The following is an 18841-nucleotide window of genomic DNA, read 5'->3' as shown; positions in this document are numbered from 1 at the left end:
AGTGATTCTCCTGCCTCAGCCTCCCGAGTAGCTGGGATTCCAGGCGCCCGCCACCACACCCGGCTAATTTTTGTATTTTTAGTAGAGACGGAGTTTCACCATGTTGGCCAAGCCAGTCTCAAACTCCTGACCTCAGGTGATCCACCGGCCTCAGCCTCCCAAAGTACTGGGATCACAGCCATGAGCCACCTGCCCAGCCTGATGTTTCTTGAGTAGGGGACTGAGACACAGCTAAGGCCACAGGGTGGTGAGGTGGAGGGGGAAGCTGTCCAGAGAGAGGCTGGCCTGAGGCACCTAGAGTTTAGCACACCCCTGTCGGTGGCCCTGGGCATGCATGCTTCCTGCCCCACTCCCTACCCTACGCATGGGGCCCTTAGGGTCCCTGGGTTTTGAAGTAGCTGCCCCGAATTAATAGCCCAGTTAATAAGTGTCAGAGTCAAGGTCTGAACCCAAGATCTGCCTGTCAAGCTCACTCCCTTGCCACAGTGCCAGGGGCTACTCCCTCTGCTCCCCACCAGCCCTGCCCTTCTCCGCGGGGCTGGGGGTCTGAGCAGGAGGACTTCCTCAAACTTTTGGGTCTGAGGGGCAGACCCTGCAGAATCAGGAGTCTCGAGTGAAGAGAAGCCCAGGGGCAGATGGCCCAGGCTGGGGCAGGAGGGCTCAGAGAGCAGAGGCCTCAAGGAGAGTCCACATCCTGCTTGACAAGGAAGAGGAACCTGGGCACAGAGAGGGATAGAAACTAGCCCAGGGACGCAGTCCACAGCAGGTAAGAAACATTCCCTTTGGGAGGCCGAGGTGGGCAGATCACAAGGTCAAGAGATCGAGACCATCCTGACCAACATGGTGAAACCCCATCTCTACTAAAAATACAAAAAAAATTAGCTGGGCGTGGTGGCACATGCCTGTAGTCCCAGCTACTTGGGAGGCTGAGGTAGGAGAATCACTTTAACCCCAGGAGGCAGAGGTTGCAGTGAGTGCAGAGGTTGCACTGCACTCCAGCTTGGCGACAGAGCAAGACTCTGTCTCAAAAAAAAAAAAGAAAAAAAAAGAAAAAGAAACACTCCCCAACTCAGTTCATCCAGGAGACCTCCTGGGAGAGGTGCAAAAACAAAAAGAAAATGAAAAAAGACTGAGCCTCCGGGACAGATGGGGGAAACCAAGGCCAAAGTCACACTGACAACCGCGGGGTCACAGCCAGACCCAGCTCTCCCAGCCTCTTGGACACCTCTCCCTCTCCTCTCACCTCCCCTTCCTCGTCTCCCACAGCCCTCCCCTGGCCTCACTGCCCCAGGCCTCACACTGGGCTGCCCCAGGCCTCACACTGGGCTGCCCCAGAGGTCTTGGGGGATTCCCAAGCTGCAGACCACTCCAACCAGATTCATCAGCGCCCCTGTCCTCCCACCCCCGGCCTTCACCAGCTCCTAGGCCAGAGGTACCCTGGCCCCACAGTATAGAGGTCTGAGAACCAAGGAAGCAGGGACCCTGGGTTCTAGACCTCCACCTGCTTCAACTTGCCCTGTGAGTCTGGGTAGGTCCCTGCCCCTCTCTGAGCCTCAGTTTCTCCTCTGTGAACTGACAGAGTTTGACATGACCCCAGACATTCTCCATTCCTGAGGCACTAGGCGTGGCTCGCGTCTGTCGCAGTCTGTGAACCTGGCGGGGGCCGACGTATCCCAGGGCTAGCCTCTGTGGCACAGGCACCTTGGTGACCTTTGGAGAGGCCACTCAGGCCACAGCCTGGGGCAGGGCCCAGTGGGGCCTCCCCAAAGCCCCCAGTGTCTCCCAGTGAAAAACAATGAATTTCATTCCAAATAAGGGAACTACAGCAAAGTTCCCTGCCACGGCCCAGTTCCGGCTGGTTTATGTTAGCTGGACAAGACTAAACAGACCTTCACATTCCCAGTAGTAAGCACTAAAAATGAAAACGTGCCTGCTTGTCTCCGGAGCACTGGGGCAAGGGAGAGGCCGGTGCTCCCCTGAGACCTCCCGAGAGGCTCGGCAGACCTGGGGGCTGCTAGGGAGGGCTGCTGGGAAGCGAGCAAGACTTCAGCAGGCAGCAAAGCGGGGTGGGCAATGGTGATGGTGGCCACGGTGGTCTAGGGCGGTGTAAGTGGAGAGGGGCAGGGGGTTCTTTGTGTTGTAGAGGTGGGAATGTGACAGGGAACCAGAAACGAGAAGGTAGAGGGAGAGAGAAAGAGACGCAGGGAAGGAGTGAGGCAGCCGCAGACCCTAGAAGACCCTAGAAGCCCACCTGCCTTGACTGGGAGGCCAGGAGGGAGGGAAGAGGGGAGAGAAGGGACCCAGTCACTTCCTGGACAACACAGCACCTTGTTCCCAGGCCCCCTCCGGCCTCCCTCAGTGTGGACACAACTAGCTTGAGATAAGAATTTAATTATTTACAAAACAGAGACACCTGAAGCAAGACTGCCGTCCCCTTTCCCACACAAGCCTCCCTCCACACATACCTGCCCTCGGGCCCAGCCCAACCCTGCGGGCGCTGGGAGAACTGCCAAGCAGCACAGCTCCCATCCTTTTTAGGTTTATTTGGTAGAGACGGGGTTTCCTCCATGTCACCCAGGCTAGTCTTGAACTCCTGGGCTCAAGCAATCCACCCACTTCAGCCTCCCAAAGTGCTGGGATTCCAGGCGTGAGCCATCTCACCCAGCCATAGTTCCGATCTTAGAAACAACTAAACTAACACTTGGAGGGACAGGGAAGTGCCCTGCCCAAGGTCACCCATCTGTGGCTGGCAGAGCCAGGACCAGTGGTCCCCACAGATTTTGAGTCCTGTGAGTTGGCTCCACAGCCTCAGGCCACGCTGTCACTGGTCAGCCTTGCCTCATGGCTACACACGGGTGGCTCCATCTCCTCCATCAGCTCCTTGCCCACTCCCAAGAGAAAGCCCCTCTCTGTCCACCCAAACTTCTCCACCATTCTTCAAAACAAACCCCTTCTCCTGGAAGTTCTCCCTGATTCCATTCAGCCTAACTGACCACTCTCTCCTCTGACCTCTGACCTCCCTCCGCCCGAGTGATCAGCAGCACAAGTTCTATGAGGGCAGAACCATGTCTGTCTCCAGAGCCTGGCACAGGCCTGACACCTAAAGAGCACCCAAAGAACATCTGTGCCATCAATGAATAATGAATGAAGCAATGGTTCCATCTTGCTCTTGTCTGGGCCCCAGAGCCTGGTATTCAGAAAATGTCATTTCAATAGAGAACTGATTGGATGTGGCTGCGGCAGTCCTGAAGAGCCCATAGAAGAAAAGTTTGAATTCCCCAGAATCAGCCCATTCTTGCATTAATTTCAAAACATAGTTGAGTGCCTACTGTGTGTGCCAGGCACTAGTGGCAGTGATACGGCAGTAGGCAAGAGAGACAGTAAAAGATACAGACAAGCAAACAGGCCTGGCAGCTAGTGTGATCCGTGCGAGGATGGTGAAGCCCAGGGCAGCCAGAGAGGGACAGCAGAAGCCATCTAACCCACCTGGTGGTCAGGGAAGGCTTTCTAGAATAGGCGAAGCTAAGCCAAGACCTGAAGGATGAGCCCAACGATGGCAACCATAGTACTCAAGCATTACCTCAAATAAGGAATTAGGACATGGAGAAGTTAAGCTTTGAGACCCAGGGAGCCAAGACAAAGTCCAATTCCAGAGTCTATGCCTCAGCTACAGTGCATTCTATCCTGCCTGTCTTTCCTCTTCCCTCCTTGCACTCCAGGTCCCCCCAGATGCTGCTGGAGAATTCCAGAGGCCTGCTGGGCTGTACCAGCGTCAGCATGTGGGTTGGGTTTCCATAGCCCAGTGGGACCCCCAGGCCTCTCAGCCTCTCAGGTTCCATAGCCAGGCCAAGAGAGGGGGCCTGGGGGTCCCTGTGGACCCAGACAGAGCTCCCCGTGTGTCCCTGGGACAGACTGGCTGGTGGAGAAAGCTCCCCCTCTTCTCAAGCACCTGAGTTTCCTGGGCTGCAGGGAAAGGACTCTGTCCCAAAGATGTCCTTTCAGAACACAGAAGAGATTGCCCTAGACCTGTAAAGCATGTCCGCCACTCACTCCTGCCTGTCGCCTGTTTTGGTAAAACAAAGAAGGACCTCTGAGACGGGGAAGTCCACCTGCAGCAGGGTGGATGGGGGCTAAGAGGCCAAGTCAGGAGCGCCCCCATTCAAGGCCCACTGGCAACGGTGTGACCAGGGCAGTGGGAACGGGAAACAGCGGGGTGGAGAGGCCCTGGAAACATCCAGGAAATAAGGCCAAGACCACCTGCCTCAGAAACTTCTAGGGGGTCTTGAGGAACACCCGGGAAGGAAGAGGGCTTCCCAGAGCTCAAAGCCCAGGACAAATGGAATGGAATTTTTTCTTCCTAGCAACTTTAGCTCTCCAACAGAAGGATCCACATTGGAGGTAGCAAGAGAGAAAAAGAGGAGGGGTGTGGGTGGCAGCCCTATATAGACACAGATGTTTCTCAGGCAGAGGTCAACCCAGCCAGGGGTGAAGGACAGCCCCTCTGGGTCCCAGCCCCTCAGCACAGCACAAGGGAGACAGCCGCACCGCTTCAGATCCTGGCTTGCCACATGTCTTTGCCCACTGCCTGGCCTAGGTAAGAGCTGGCCTACAAGGAACGGGGCTGTTGGCCCATCTCCCACCCCACAGAGCCACACGCCAACCCCCAGGGACCCAGATTTAACATGTCCCACTCGATGTGTGCTCACTCTCCCCAGGGGCCGCTCAGCACACGTTAAGATCCAATTGGCACTAATTGGACCAAGCTGGCAGTGCCCAGGGCAGCCTGAGTCCTGTCACCATGGATTTGACTCACCAAGCAATGGCTGTGGGTGTCTACGGAGCCCACCATTAGTGTCATTTTGGGAAGCTCAAGTGAACATGGATGGTGCTTTATGAGTCAACATCACTGTCTGGCCAAAGCTTGCAGCCGGAGACCTAGAGCTTGTAAGTGACTTATCCACAAATAGTCTTACATCCAGGCCAGGGCTGGAGCCTGGGCCTCCCAAGTGTCAGCTCAGAGGTTGCTCTACTGGCCTCTTCATCTGCTGATGGCCCCAGGAAGTCTTCTCTAAAAGAGGAAGGAGGTCTAGCTCTTCCCTTCCTCCCAGGGTACAAGACCTCCACCCTGATCATCAAACTCCACCCAAGGAGGGAACCTCAACCCAATTCTAGAATACTGGGCTCCAAAATGGACTCTTGGCCACAAGACTCAAACACAATCACAAATCCTGGACCCTGAAATGGAAACCTGCCCTCCAGGAATGGAACCCTCACCTCAACCTGGAACCCACACGCCCAAACGGGAGCCTCAAGATCAGCCCAGAATCTTGCCTTCAGAAATAGCACCTTTACCCCAAAATACCACCTCATGCCTCAGGAACTGAGAACCTTAGCACCAGACAGAAAACCTCCACTTTCAGAACAAGTCCTGAATCTTGGCGAGGGATTTACCTCTTCAAAAGTCAATCCAGCCTCTTCTTATATACTACTGAGCCGCACAATGACATTTTGTTCAATGACAGATCACATTTAAGACAATGATCCCATAAGATTATGATGAAGCTGAAAAATTCCCATCACCCACTGATGTCGTAGCCATGATAACATCATCGTGCAATGCATTACGTTACCTTTTCTATGGTTAGATGCATAAATACTCACCCTTGTGTTACCACTGCCTGTGGTATCCAGCACAGTAATGCTAAATAGGTTTGTAGCCAAGGAGCAATAGGCCACATCACACAGCCTAGATGTGCAGGAGGCTACACCATCTAGGTTTATGTAAGTTCACTTTGTGCTGTTCCCCTATGATGAAATCTCCTAACAACACAATTCTCAGAATGTGTCCCCATTGTTAAGCCACACACAACCGTATTTGGTTTCTTTTTTTTTTTTCTTTTGAGACAAGAGTCTTGCTCTGTCACCCAGGCTGCTGGAGTGCAGTGGTACAATCTTGGCTCACTGCAGCCTCTGCTTCCTGGGTTCAAACGATTCTTCTGCCTCAGCCTCCTGAGTAGCTGGGACTACAGGTGTGCACCACCACACCCAGCTAATTTTTTTTTTTTTTTGTATTTTTAATAAAGATGGGATTTCGCCATGTTGGCCGGGCTGGTCTCAAACTCCTGACCTCAGGTGATCCACCCGCCTCAGCCTCGTGTTAAGGAGGTGAAGCTAAGGCAAAGCCACCCAAAGTGCTGGGATTACAGGCATGAGCCACCGCGCCCAACCCTGTATTTGGTTTCTTTAACACAACCTCAACTTGGGGGATCAGTTGAGGAAACCCAAGATCCCTAAAACAGCTTCTTTTACATTTTGCAGTGAAGGAGGCAGGACTCCCTCATGCACGCAGAGCCCTAGTTTCCCGGCGGGCTGCCCTCTGAGGCCGAAATGTTCACGTGAGTGGCATTCTGCTCCCGCATGACCTATCCCAACCGCTTCCTCCAACCCCTGGGCCCACATCAGGGTCTGCATGTCTGGCTGGTCTCCTCAGTCCCACAGATCTGCAAACGCTAGCCTCAGAAAGGAAAAACCCCTTCTGCCCCTCTCAACCCTCCAAAGAGGGGGTTTCCTGCATGGGACTTGTGGAGGTGTGGGTGAGGAAGTCTGTCCACCCAGACAGGGCTGGCACTCCATTGAGTCCAAGGTCTGCCTTTGTCCCTCGGGGCTGGAAGAGAAGTCAGGGCGCTCAGAGACAGAAAGAGGTCCTGGCTGTATCCTGCGGATGAGACTCGAGAATGGATGTCACCCTAATGCTGATTCAAAGAGGCCCCAGGAAGAGGCCCAGGAAGAATCTGAACAAGATTTGGAAGATTGGACTTTCACAGTCCTGTGGAAATTCGGACTCAGTGTCTCCTCTGTGAAGTGTGCTGTGAATCCTGTCATGGGAGAGGAGGGGGTTGGTTATGTGCTTTTCAAATTCGAGGGACCTGACCCTGTGAGAAGTCCCCAAGCCCAGGGGTGGAGACAAACAGGCGTTTCCTCCTCTCGCCACTTTCCCAGCTGTTGCCTGGTTCTGAGCCACTCTTCCGCATTCTGTTTTACTACAGGGCCATCCATCCAGTCGCTCTTGCTTGTCCATCTCTTGACAGTTTTATAATTTAATAAGTGCTGAGCCCCAGGGTGGGGGTCTGGGCCTTTGATCTCCACTCTGGGAAAACCAGAGCAACCTTGGCCTGTCCCGGCTGATTTATGGCCACCTTTCAGGGGCTTGTGTGTGTGTGGCTGGGAACTGGCACCCACAGGGAGGGGAGCCACCTGAGAACGCCTGGCCAGGGCAGGGCTGCAGGTCCCTGGCAGAGAAGAAGCCAGGTGCACATCACACCGCAGGTGCTGCCTCTACCCTCCTGGAAGCCACCTGTGATAGGCAGAGGGGATATTAATAACTGATGGTATCCCAAGGGGTAGGGATGGAACCAACAGCTCAGGGCCTGCCCAGCCTGGTCACCTGTCTCTCTTCCTGGCTCTAAAACCTCACACCCGTGGCAGGAGCACAAGTCCCAAGTGTGCATACACTGACCTTCCACAGAGCCCCCAGGTGCACATTGACCACTGCCATTCAGAGATGGCACAAGCAGCTCCCCAGCAGCTCCCTCTCCTGGACCCACCTCCAAAGCTTCAAGTCGACCTTCTAAAATATCTCCCAAGTCAATCTGCTTGCCTGCCCAACTGACAGAAGCCACACCTCTCTCCTTGCATACAGGACTGCAGTGGACTCCTGCCTAGCCCCTCTCCACCCCTCCCCATCTCTTGCCCCAAGAGCCTGCTAGCACATCTCAGTGATCCTGTCACTCTTCTGTTTAAGGCTTTTCAATGGTTCCCCTCAGGCGTCACACTCCAAGCAGAGCGTTTGTATCACATTTGGGGCCAGCACTTGTCCCCCTCAGGTGTTCCTCTGGAGTCAGCTTCCAGCAGCTCCTAAGAGCATCACCCTGCAAGGTCTGAGCCTCGGGATCTTGTTACTGCTTGGTCCAATCCAGCTGTATGACCTTGGGCAGGTCTGGGGCCAAGGGGACCTGAGATGAGAAAGCAGGTAGGGCAAAACAATCTCCATGATACATTTAGGTTCTGATGTTTGAATCAGTGGCCACCAGCCCTTCCACCAGGCACCAAGCACAGGCCTGACCACCTGCCACACCTTCTCCCCTCGGAAAGAATGTGTTTAAAGGAACATTAGCTGGAAAGAGCATGGCAAGAAAAGGAAAAGAAAGCAAAAGTGGGCCGGGCACAGTGGCTCACACCTGTAATCCAGTACTTTGGGAGGCCGAGGTGGGCAGATCACTTGAGGTCAGGAGTTCAAGACCAGCCTGGCCAATATGGTGAAACTTTGTCTCTACTAAAAATACAAAAATTAGCTGGGCGTGGTGGTGCACACCTGTAGTCACAGCTACTTGGGAGGCTGAAGCATGAGAATCACTTGAACCTGGGAGGGGGATGTTGCAGTGAGCCAAGACTGCACCACTACATTCCCGCCTGGGCGACAGAGTGAGACTCCGTCTGAAAAAAAAGAAGAAAAAAAAAAGAAAGCAGACAGCAGACATGGAGGAGGAGGAGGAGGAAGGGAGGACCCTTATGCCAATAGGGACCGATTGAACTGGACAAGGCAGGGCCGTGAGTACGTCAGGAAAGAGACCATGCCCGGTACTCACCTCTCAATTCTCCATACCCAGCACTATGCCTGGCTCAGAGCAGGTACCAACACATGAAACGAATCAGCTGGAATATCCTTACAGCCTCATTCTACCCTGATTGGGCCAGAGTGCCTCCCCCCCTCCCTCTCAGGGGCACTTGGACACCCACACTTGGACACACATATTCTGGACTGCCCCATGCCCCGGAGAACATCAGCCTCTCAGCAGACACCAGGCAGGGGCTGGGGCAAGCCAAGTGGGAAGGATGAAGGTGAAAGCCAAGAGTATGTGGACCTGCCATCATCTTAATCCTAGCAACCTCGCCTGTCAACATTCTCCCTTTTCCATCCTCACCCCAACCGCTGGAGCAGCCAGGATGGCATTCTAGGGCAACAAGGCTAAAGAAGGCCATCCAGGGGTTGGGCGCGGTGGCTCACGCCTGTAATCCCAGCATTTTGGGAGTCCGAGGCGGGCGGATCACAAGGTCAGGGGATCGAGACCATCCTGGCTAACACGGTGAAACCCCGTCTCTACTAAAAAATACAAAAAAAATTAGCCAGGCGTGGTGGCGGGTGCCTGTAGTCCCAGCTACTCGGGAAGCTGAGGCAGGAGAATGGTGTGAACCCAAGAGGCGGAGCTTGCAGTGAGCCAAGATCAAGCCATTGCACTCCAGCCTGGGCAACAAAGCAAGACTCCCTCCGTCTCAAAAAAAAAAAAAAAGAAGAAGGCGGCCATCCAGGTAACCCAGCAGACATACTTCCCTCCTCTGTGCCCCCATCCCAAGAAGTGTCCTCTCTCCTCCTCCTCCCCTGTCCCCCACACAGACAGTCTGTGACCAGCAATGTACTTACATGGACAGAATGAGTGAGAAGGGAGTGGGACACCTCTGAGAAGCAAGGAAGCAGTTACTTGATGATTTTCTGCTGAAAGTTCCTTGGCTAGGAGGGCTGGGGTGACTCTGGCCAGGGCTCAGCCCCGTTGTACCCGGCAGCAGTTCTGAGCCAGTCCTGAGCTCCTCCTCCTAAGAATACCCTTCATGTGGCCTCCATACCCAGCTCAACTAGGATAGTACTGCCCCCTCTAGGATGCTTTTTAAGATACAGAAGAGCTGGTTGGACACAGTGGCTCACCCCTGCAAACCCAACACCTTAGGAGGCTAAGGTGGGAGGATCACTTGAGGCCAGGAGTTTGAGACCAGCCTGGGCAATACAGTGAGATCCTGTCTCTACAAAAATTAAAAAATTAGCTGGGGCTGAGAGCAATGGATCACACCTGTAATCTCAACATTTTGAGAGGCCGAGGTGGGCAGATCATCTGAGGTCAGGAGTTCAAGACCAGCCTGGCCAACACGGCAAAACCTCGTTTCTACTAAAAAATACAAAAATAAGCCAGGTGTGGTAGTGGGTGCCTGTAATCCCAGCTATTCGGGAGGCTGAGGCAGAGAGAATTGCTTGAACCCAGACACGGAGGTTGCAGTGAGCTGAGATCACACCAGTGCACTCCAACCTGGGCAGCAGAGCAAGACTCTGTCTACCAAAAAAAAAAAAAAAAAATTAGCTGGGTTTGGTGTTGTGTGCCTGTAGACCCAGCTACTCAGGAGGCTGAGGTGGGAGGATCACTTGAGCCCAGAAGGTTGAGGCTGCAGCGAGCCAAGGTCATGTCCGCCGCACTCTAGAGCCTCGGCAACAAGGCAAGACTCTGTCTCTTTAAAAAAAAAAACAAAAAGATACAGGAGAGCTATTATTTTTAATGGCACATTGGCATTTGGAGCAGCCAGTGGCATTTAATCGGCAGGGGCCAAGGATGAGAAATGAACAGTTCATGCCTAATATGCTAGTAGCTTCCCATCTGGGAACTGAGGCCAACTCCTACTCATTTTCAGGTCACTTCCTAGAGAAACCTTCCCTGAACCCCAAGACCAAGTCAAGTTCCCCCCTTATAGTTCCCTAGTTTCTCCTTCAAAGCCTTTACCCAGAGATAATTGTTTGGGTAAGAAATTAAAGATATAGTGGAGCAGAACAGTTAAAGATGACGGGGCCTCTGGCCTCCAGGAGGTGGAACATAACACCCCACCCCTTGTGGAGCGTAAACCCCACCCCTTAAGTGTGGGCTGCACACAGTGACTTCCTTTCAAAGAATGCAATGGAAAGGGAGGAAAGTGTAACTTTAACTGCACAATGGAGAGACCTGACCAGCACTCCCTCAGCCAGGCGCTCAAGGTCAACATCAACAGCAATGAGTCATGTTGACAGCATGTGCCGTTGATATGATGGAAAATGGCACTTTACCTCTGCGGTCTTTCGCTCCAAAACCTAAAACCGCAATCTAATCATGAGAAGAACACCACAAAAATCCCAAAAGAGGGACAGTCTACAAATACGTAACCAGTAATCCTCAAAACTGTCAAGGTCATCAAAAGTAAGGAAAGTGTGAGAAATTGTCACAACCAAGAGGAGCCTAAGAAAACATGACAAAAGGCCAGGCGCAGTGGCTCCCGCCTGTAATCCCAGCACTCTGGGAGACCGAGGAGGGCAGATCACAAGGTCAGGAGTTTGAGACCAGCCTGACCAACATAGTGAAACCCCATCTCTCTAAAAATACAAAAATTAGCCAGGCGTGGTGGTGTGTGCCTGTAATCCTAGCTACTCAGGCAGCTGAGGCAGGAGAATCCCTTGAACCTGGAAGGCAGAAATTGCAGTGAGCTGAGATGGCGCCACTGTACTCCAGCCTGGGCAACAGAGTAAAACTCTGTCTCCAACAAGATAAATAAAATAAAAGTAAAAATAAAAATAAAAAATAAAATACTAGTGCACACCTGTAGTCTCAGCTACTCAGGAGGCTGATGAGGGAGGATCCATTGAGCCCGGGGGTGAGGCTGCAGTGAGCTGTGATCATGCCACTGCACTCCAACCTGGGCAACAGAACAAGACCCTGTCTCAAAAAAAAGCGGGGGGTGGCGGGGAGGGGAGCACAGCATGAGCTCTAGCACATAGATATTAGCAATTGTCAGCTCCAGATTCATTTTTATGCGTTTGTCATTTTTATTCCCATCTGCCTTCCCACTAAAGGGTAAGCTGGAAATGGTGAGCACTGACCTATTGCATTTCTCACCATATCCGCGTGCCCAGGAGGGTGTCTGGCCCATGGCTGATGGCAGTCAGCTGATGCTTAGCTTGTTAAACAATGAAATGAGCTCTCCCACCCACCTGTTACCCTCCCCATTAGTGCATCCCACAAACCCCGACTCTCATCCTCAGAGAACTTCAGTTCCCAAGCCCAGTGCCGGAGCCCCGCCTCCCCTTGGAACTGTTACTAGAGCAGAGAAAAAGCCAAGGCCTCCCACCTGCCTCCCAGTGACTCCTGCTTATTCCCTCCTCCTCTTCTCTTAGCCCTTCTTTTTCTCTAAGCTCTGCCCTCTTACCCCCTACAAGTGTCAACACCTGCTCATTTCCCAAAGCCATCCGGGGAATGACTCCTGATAAGCATCTTTTAATAAACTCTGGAGCTGGATCTGTCATCCAGAAGCTATATTCTCCCTCTCCCCAGCCCCCCTACCACCTCCCACTTCCTGGGCTGGCCCACTAGTGCCTCTGGTCTGGCCAGGTGGGACCCACAGGCTCCACAGGGCCTTTGGACTCAGGCTTGCTGGAAATGGCCAAAAGGCGGCCCAGGCTGTTTCTGAAGCTGGCCTTCCTATCCGCCTGCTTGTCTCAGCAGCCGGGGCCAGTTCTGCCCGTGCCACCCAGCCTGATGCTGGCCAGTTCACTTCCCTCCATCCCTGAGGCAGGTTTCCCAGGCGTTACCAAGGAGACCACTTGCATCCTGCCCAGGGTTGCCAAAGCAACCGGCTCAGCGTGAAGCAGCCCCTCAGCTCTAGCCCCTGGGTGTGCAGGTCCAGGAACGAGACAGGCACAAACTAACAGGAAACAGGCAGACCTAGCATGCCCTGGGCAGTGCCTAGCTCCCACCCACCTTCCTAACCTCACTCTTCTTCCTTCTCTTACCGCTTTTGCTCATCCTGCCTCCATCTTGGGCTCTGTGATTTAGAACCAATGCCTGTGCCTCCCTGTGCACACCTTGGAAGCGAGCACATGCCATCTGCTATGGACTGAATTTTACCCGCCCCTCAATATTCATATATTGAAACCCTAATATGCAATATGACTATATTTGGAGATAGGGCCTTTAGGAGGTAATTAAGGTTAAATAAGGTCAGAGGGGTGAGGTCCTGATCTGATAGGATTAGTGGCTTTATAATAAGAGGAAGAGAGAAAGATCACTCTCGTTCCATACGCACACGCCAAGAACAGGCCATGTGAGGTCACAGCAAGAAGGAGCCACCTGAAAGCCAGGAAGAGGGCCCTCAATGGAACCTAACCGTGCTGGCACCTCGATCTCAGACTTCCAGCCTCCAGGACTCTAAGACAATGCATTTCCATTGCTTAAGCCATCCAGTCTGTAGTATTTTGTTATGGCAGAACAAGCAGACTAAGACACCATCCCAGAGGGCCCAGGAAAAGAGTCCTAATGTGGAGAAATTCTCCCCCAAGATCAGTTTCCTCCCTGATCACCTTCGGTGTCCTGGGTAGAAATCCCAGCCCTGCTCTTTCCTAGCTCAGTGTTTCTGGGCAGCACTCTTCACATCCTTTAGTCTCGGCTTTCTCATGTATAAAATGGGAACAATAAGAGCCTGGCACAGTGGTGTGCACCTGCAGTCCCAGGAGGCTGAATCAGAAGGATCGCTTGAGCCCAGGAGTTCGAATCTAGCCTGGGTAACATAGAGAGACTCTATCGCTACAATAAATAAATAATGGCCAGGCATGGTGGCTCATACCTGTAATCCCAGCACTTTGGGAGGCCGAGACGGGCGGATCTCCTGAGGTCAGGAGTTTGAGACCATCCTGGCCAACATGGTGAAACCCTGTCTCTACTAACAATACAAAAATTAGCTGGACTTTGGTGGCCGGTGCCTGTAATTCCAGCTACTCAGGAGGCTGGGGCAGGAGAATCACTTGAACCCGGGAGGCAGAGGTTGCAGTGAGTCGAGATCGCGCCACTGCACTCCAGCCTGGGTGACAAGAGCAAAACTCCATCTCAAAATAATAATAATAATAAATAATAAAATGGGAATAATACTTACCTCTCCTTTTGGGGAGATTAAATGAATTTATTTACATTAATACTCCTAGCATCAGAACTTGGGCTTCTTAGAAATCCTTTCATTGCTGGTTTTTTCTTTTTTCTGCCTGTGAGCAATAGTCCTACTGCCCATAGCTGTGGGTTGGGAATGCTTCCAGACTTGCCCATGGGAACCCCAGATGAGCAGGTCAGCTTGGCTGTCACGCCCAGCCCTTTCAGCTTGGCCTAGGACAGAAGACTGACAGCCTCTGTGAGCCTCTCAGCAGCTCCAGATGCCTCATCCCCTCCTCTCCCCAGCCTGCCTTCCACCGCCGTTGGTGTTGTTGAAATAAAATCATTACATGCATCTTGCTCAAAAGCCGTCCATGGCTCTCAATGCCTACAGGATAAAATCTAACTTCCTCGTCCTAATATCATAGGCCTTCCAAGATATGACCCCAGCCTACCTTCAAAGATTGACCTGTTAACGTCCCCACTGGGGACCCCACATCCAAGCAAGAGGACTGCTCACCATCCCTGAACACACCCTGTGTTTCTCTACCTCTGTGCCTTTGCTGACAGCCCTTCTAGCTCCCCTCCAAATCTCCCCCATCCAACTCTGGGCTCTCCTCCTCTGAGAAGCCTAGTCCCACCTCCTCCAACCTTGCCAGAGTAGGACTGTTCTGAGGTACCAGAGTCACAACAGTTCTCAGATCTTGAGGATCTTGTTAAACGCGCAGGTTTGAGGGCCCCATCCCCAGTGTATTCTGAGTCAGCGGGTCTGAGCTGGGGGCTGGGAACCTGCAGGGTAGACACGCTTCCAGCTAATGCTGATGCAGGCAGTAGAAAAACCTCACTCTGAGAAACACTGGCCCCAAAGAACTGTAAGCTTCCTCCAAAATGTCTGATGGATCTACTGTCTAAAACCCTGAAGAAAGCGTAAGGGGAGGAGGCTGGGAATTCCAGACTAGCACAGCCCTCCTGATCCTCTGGTTAGCCAAGGGAGAAAGCATCAAGAACCCCATGGTGTGCCCTTTCCCAGCCCTGGGGCTCTGTCCAGAGACTCAAAAATTACTCCCCCATCTCTCTCCCACAATGAAAGATAGAGCCCACCCAAGACTAAATGCTACAGGGGCAGGATAATGCAGCAACCACAGTAATAAACTCTCAAGTCTGAGAGCCCTGGCTTTGAATCCCAGCCCCATCAGCTTCTGTGTGGACTGGGATAAGTTACTTAACCTCTCTGAGCCTCTTTTCCCCCATCGGTAAAACAGTGACAATGCTACCTCCTTCCATAGGTTGTTGGGAGGGTATTAATGGAAATAATCCACATGTAAGAACTTGGTACATAGTAACCACCCAGTGCATGGTAGCTATTGTAAATATTATCACGATAATTAACATAACAAGGTTCAAAGGTAAAACTGAACTGAAAACCAACAGGGCATGCAGGATGGGTGCTCTGGGTTCAACATGGGGCTGATGCAGCCAGTCACTCTGAGGAGGCCACCAGGCACCCCCCAGATCCATCTGCTGCATTCCCGGGGGCGGAGAGCTGGATGAGCTCACCTAATCTGCAAGCGTCATGACAACCAAGGAAGGAGCCCAGACAAGAGCTGAGGGAAGATCTGTGGGTTGACCAAAGAATGGAGACCTTGAATATCCCATTATGGTAATTGAAGCAGGGAAGGGTATGATGAAGATAGTACTTTGGGAGAATCACTCCGGCAGCATCAAAGGAGGGACCAGAGGCAGAGAAGCCAATTAGGATGGCAGCTGTGGCAATATCTGAGATGAGGACCCAGATCAGGGAAGTAGCTGCGAGAATGCGAGTGCAGAAAAATGGCTAGGGGCTGAACACAGTGGCCCCAGCACTTTGGGAGGCCAAGGCAGGAGGTCTGCTTGAGCCCAGGAGTTCCAGACCATCCTGGGCAACATGGCAAGATGTTTTAAAAAACCTACAAAAATAAGCCAGGACTGGTGGTGTGTGCCTGCGGTCCCAGCTACTTGGGAGACTGAGGCAGGAGGATCACTTGAGCCCAGGAAGTTGAGGCTTCAATGAGCCAAGATCACACCACTGCACTCCAGCCAAAAGAAAAGAAAAGAAGGAAGGGAAGGAGGAAGGGAGGGAAGGCAGGCAGGCAGGCAGGAAGGGAGGGAGGGAAGGAGGGAGGAAGGAAGGAAGGAAGAAGGGAGGGAGGGAAGAAGGGAATGAAGGAAGAAAGGAAGGAAGGGAGGGAGGGAGGGAGGGAGAGAGGGAGAGAGGAAAAGAAAAATAGCTAAGACCTTGTGCACGGATAAGTCTTCCCCCACCCCTGCTCTCATCCCCAAAGAGTAGTGAAGAAATTCAGGGTCTACAGACAAGTTCTCATGACTCACTCTGGCCCACCACAAGAATCAAGATCCTTAGTCAACCTTCACAGCTCCTCCTTCAGCCCCCCAGGAGCCTCAGCCATCATAGAAAAGAGAGTGAAAACAACAGGTGTCTCGCTGGCGTCACACCCAGCCAGACATGGAGGGGGACAGCCTTCCTACAGCTGTCACAACCAGTGACTTTGTGAAGTATCCAATTCAAGAAGCACCACCTGGCCGGGCGCGGTGGCTCAAGCCTGTAATCCCAGCACTTTGGGAGGCCGAGACGGGCGGATCACAAGGTCAGGAGATCGAGACCATCCTGGCTAACACGGTGAAACCCCGTCTCTACTAAAAAAATACAAAAAACTAGCCGGGCGAGGTGGCGGACGCCTGTAGTCCCAGCTACTCGGGAGGCTGAGGCAGGAGAATGGCGTGAACCCGGGAGGTGGAGCTTGCAGTGAGCTGAGATCCGGCCACTGCACTCCAGCTTGGGTGACAGAGCGAGACTCCGTCTCAAAAAAAAAAAAAAAAAAAAAAAAAAAAAGAAGCACCACCTTTTGAAAGATGGGAGGTGTACGTTTAGGTGTATACCCAGAAGAACCCAAAACAGGTGTTCAAACAAAGACTTAGACACAGATGTTCATAGCAGCATTATTCATGAAAACCAAAAGGTAGAAACAACCTAAAGTCTTCCAACTGATGAATGGATAAGTGAAATGTGGCATATTCTTACAATAGAATATTATTCAACCACAAAAGGAAAAAAGGTGCACGCTACAACATGGATGAACCTTGAAAAGATTATGCTAAGTAAACGAAGCTTGACACAAAAGGACAAATATTGTATCCTTCCATGTATATGAAATGCCTGGAATAGGCAAGTCCATAGAGACACAGAGTAGATTCGTGGTTGCCAGGGATTCAGGCGAGAGGGTAACAGGAGTGACTGCTTAATGGGCATGGCGTTTCCTTTTGAAATGATGAAAATATTCCGGAATTAGGTAGAGGCGGTGGTTGTACAGTATTGTAAATGTACTAAATGCCACTGAATTATACATTTTAAAATGACAAATTTCAGGTTATGTAAATTTTACAATAAAAAAAATGGGAGGTAGCCCATCCAGTCTCCATCTATGGGTAACCACTGGGGCTGAATAGCCCTCCATGGGCTTTCCTAGGATGCCTGTCCCTCACCACTTAGCACTCAGCAGGCAGGCACTCAGAAAGACCTGGGCAAGGAGGAAAATCTTTATTCTTTGTATTTTTCTCCACAAGGCATGAACCTCCTGTGCACGCTACCCCAGTTACTCTGTGCCCCTCACTGAAAATATATGCATAACTTCCATATACGTATAATTTCTATTACATGTAATATATACATATACGCTCGAGCCCCTCCAAGCCTTTACTGTCTGTGCCTTTCCTCCTTCTCCCACACCCTAGGACTCTGCTGCATCCCTTGCTGTCTATCCAGTTCCTGCAGTTCCCTCCATGTCCAGCTCAGATCCTCCCCGATACCCCTTCTCTGACCTCTGCCCACACATCTGGGTTTCGACAGTCCAACCAAGCAAACACTTGATTCCATTCACTCCCTCATTCATGCCTTTCAAGTAGATCTCCAGCCTGGGAAAGGCCAGGGGTGTCTTACCTCCGAGCTGGGCACATAGGAGCTCCTCGGGCACTGCCTGTTGGTGCTAAGCCCAGAGCTACACCGTGGACCTCTCCCCTGAACACACCCAGACCAACGCTGTTCAGAACCCAGTGGGAACCACCAGCAGCACAGTGGGGTCAGTGTGTTCCCAGGAAGAAGACCAAAGTCTACCACCCGAGAGGCGATGGTGAGGTCCCATGTCATGTCAGTCTGACAGCCAGACCTATCTTAGATCTCTGATCAGTCCCAGGATCCCTATTATACCAGGTCCCTTCCAGTTGTTTTAATTAAAATGGTGAGGAATCAAGAGATTGCAATTATGTAAGGAGAGAAAAAAAATCAAGACAGTCACTCCACCCCTACTCCCAGCAAATTTCTGGATGAGCACTGATAAGAATTAGAGATGAATTCTGGCTAAGTACAGACACCATCCCAGCAGAACTCTGGGTAGGCAGTTAACATCACAGCCTATCAGGTCAACACCAACACAATTAGAATGGACTTTTGGCTGACCACTGATACATCAGAGAAGACTCGCAGGTCAATGCTGACACGTTTAGAAGGGAATTAGGAATAAACACTAAACAATTACAGAATAAAGGTGATGGCTCTATTAGAGTAGAAAGATGGGAAGCAGTCCCTAGAAGTCAAGCTGAGAAGGAGGATCAGTGGACCCTGGGTGAAGGACAGAGCCAACAACGGGTGGCCTTCATGGGCACACTCTGTCCTTCATTTCAGGCTTAGTAGGAGTGGGATCAAAATTCCCATGGTCACCTAGAGTAGGTGTGTGGATGGGGGCCCCAATCCTGGCCTTCTGCCGAAGACCCTAGCCACAGAGACCTCAGATCCCCACAATTCCAAATTTAGATTAAAAAGATACAATTAGTGGGGAGCTCTCTGGGTTTCCATAGAGACAAGGATGGAGCAAGTCCTTCTCAGGAAGACAGTCTGTGACTATTAAGGGCCAAGTCAACCCTCTGGCCCCCAGCTAACCCCTGCCCCTTGAAAGACAGGGCCCAGTTTTCCCACTTTAATTTGGGCAATTATTCTTTTGCCTCATTATTCTCACTTGCAGAGAAGGTTGAGCTGA

The 18841-nt window shown here is 51.9% G+C and overlaps 1 protein-coding gene across 5 annotated transcripts in view; it reads right to left on the bottom strand.

Moving 5' to 3' along the window:
• The window catches only part of NEURL1 (neuralized E3 ubiquitin protein ligase 1), a 99831-nt gene that overhangs the window by 78745 nt on the left and 2245 nt on the right, over window positions 1-18841 (bottom strand). Inside the window, exon 1 of one of the 5 annotated variants that reach the window (XM_028826812.2) lies at window positions 17749-18196. The exons of 3 other annotated variants lie outside the window; for them this stretch is intronic. The gene's annotated coding sequence lies outside the window, so the exon portion shown is untranslated. Of the gene's footprint in view, window positions 1-17748; window positions 18197-18841 lie in introns of those variants that run through there. One more of the 5 variants, XM_077947469.1, reaches the window with a different exon arrangement.

This window comes from Macaca mulatta, chromosome 9 (assembly GCF_049350105.2).
Source record: "Macaca mulatta isolate MMU2019108-1 chromosome 9, T2T-MMU8v2.0, whole genome shotgun sequence".
NCBI lineage: Eukaryota > Metazoa > Chordata > Mammalia > Primates > Cercopithecidae > Macaca > Macaca mulatta.
Note: the sequence above shows the minus strand (reverse complement) of the source record. Positions and strands in the feature narration are given on the sequence as shown.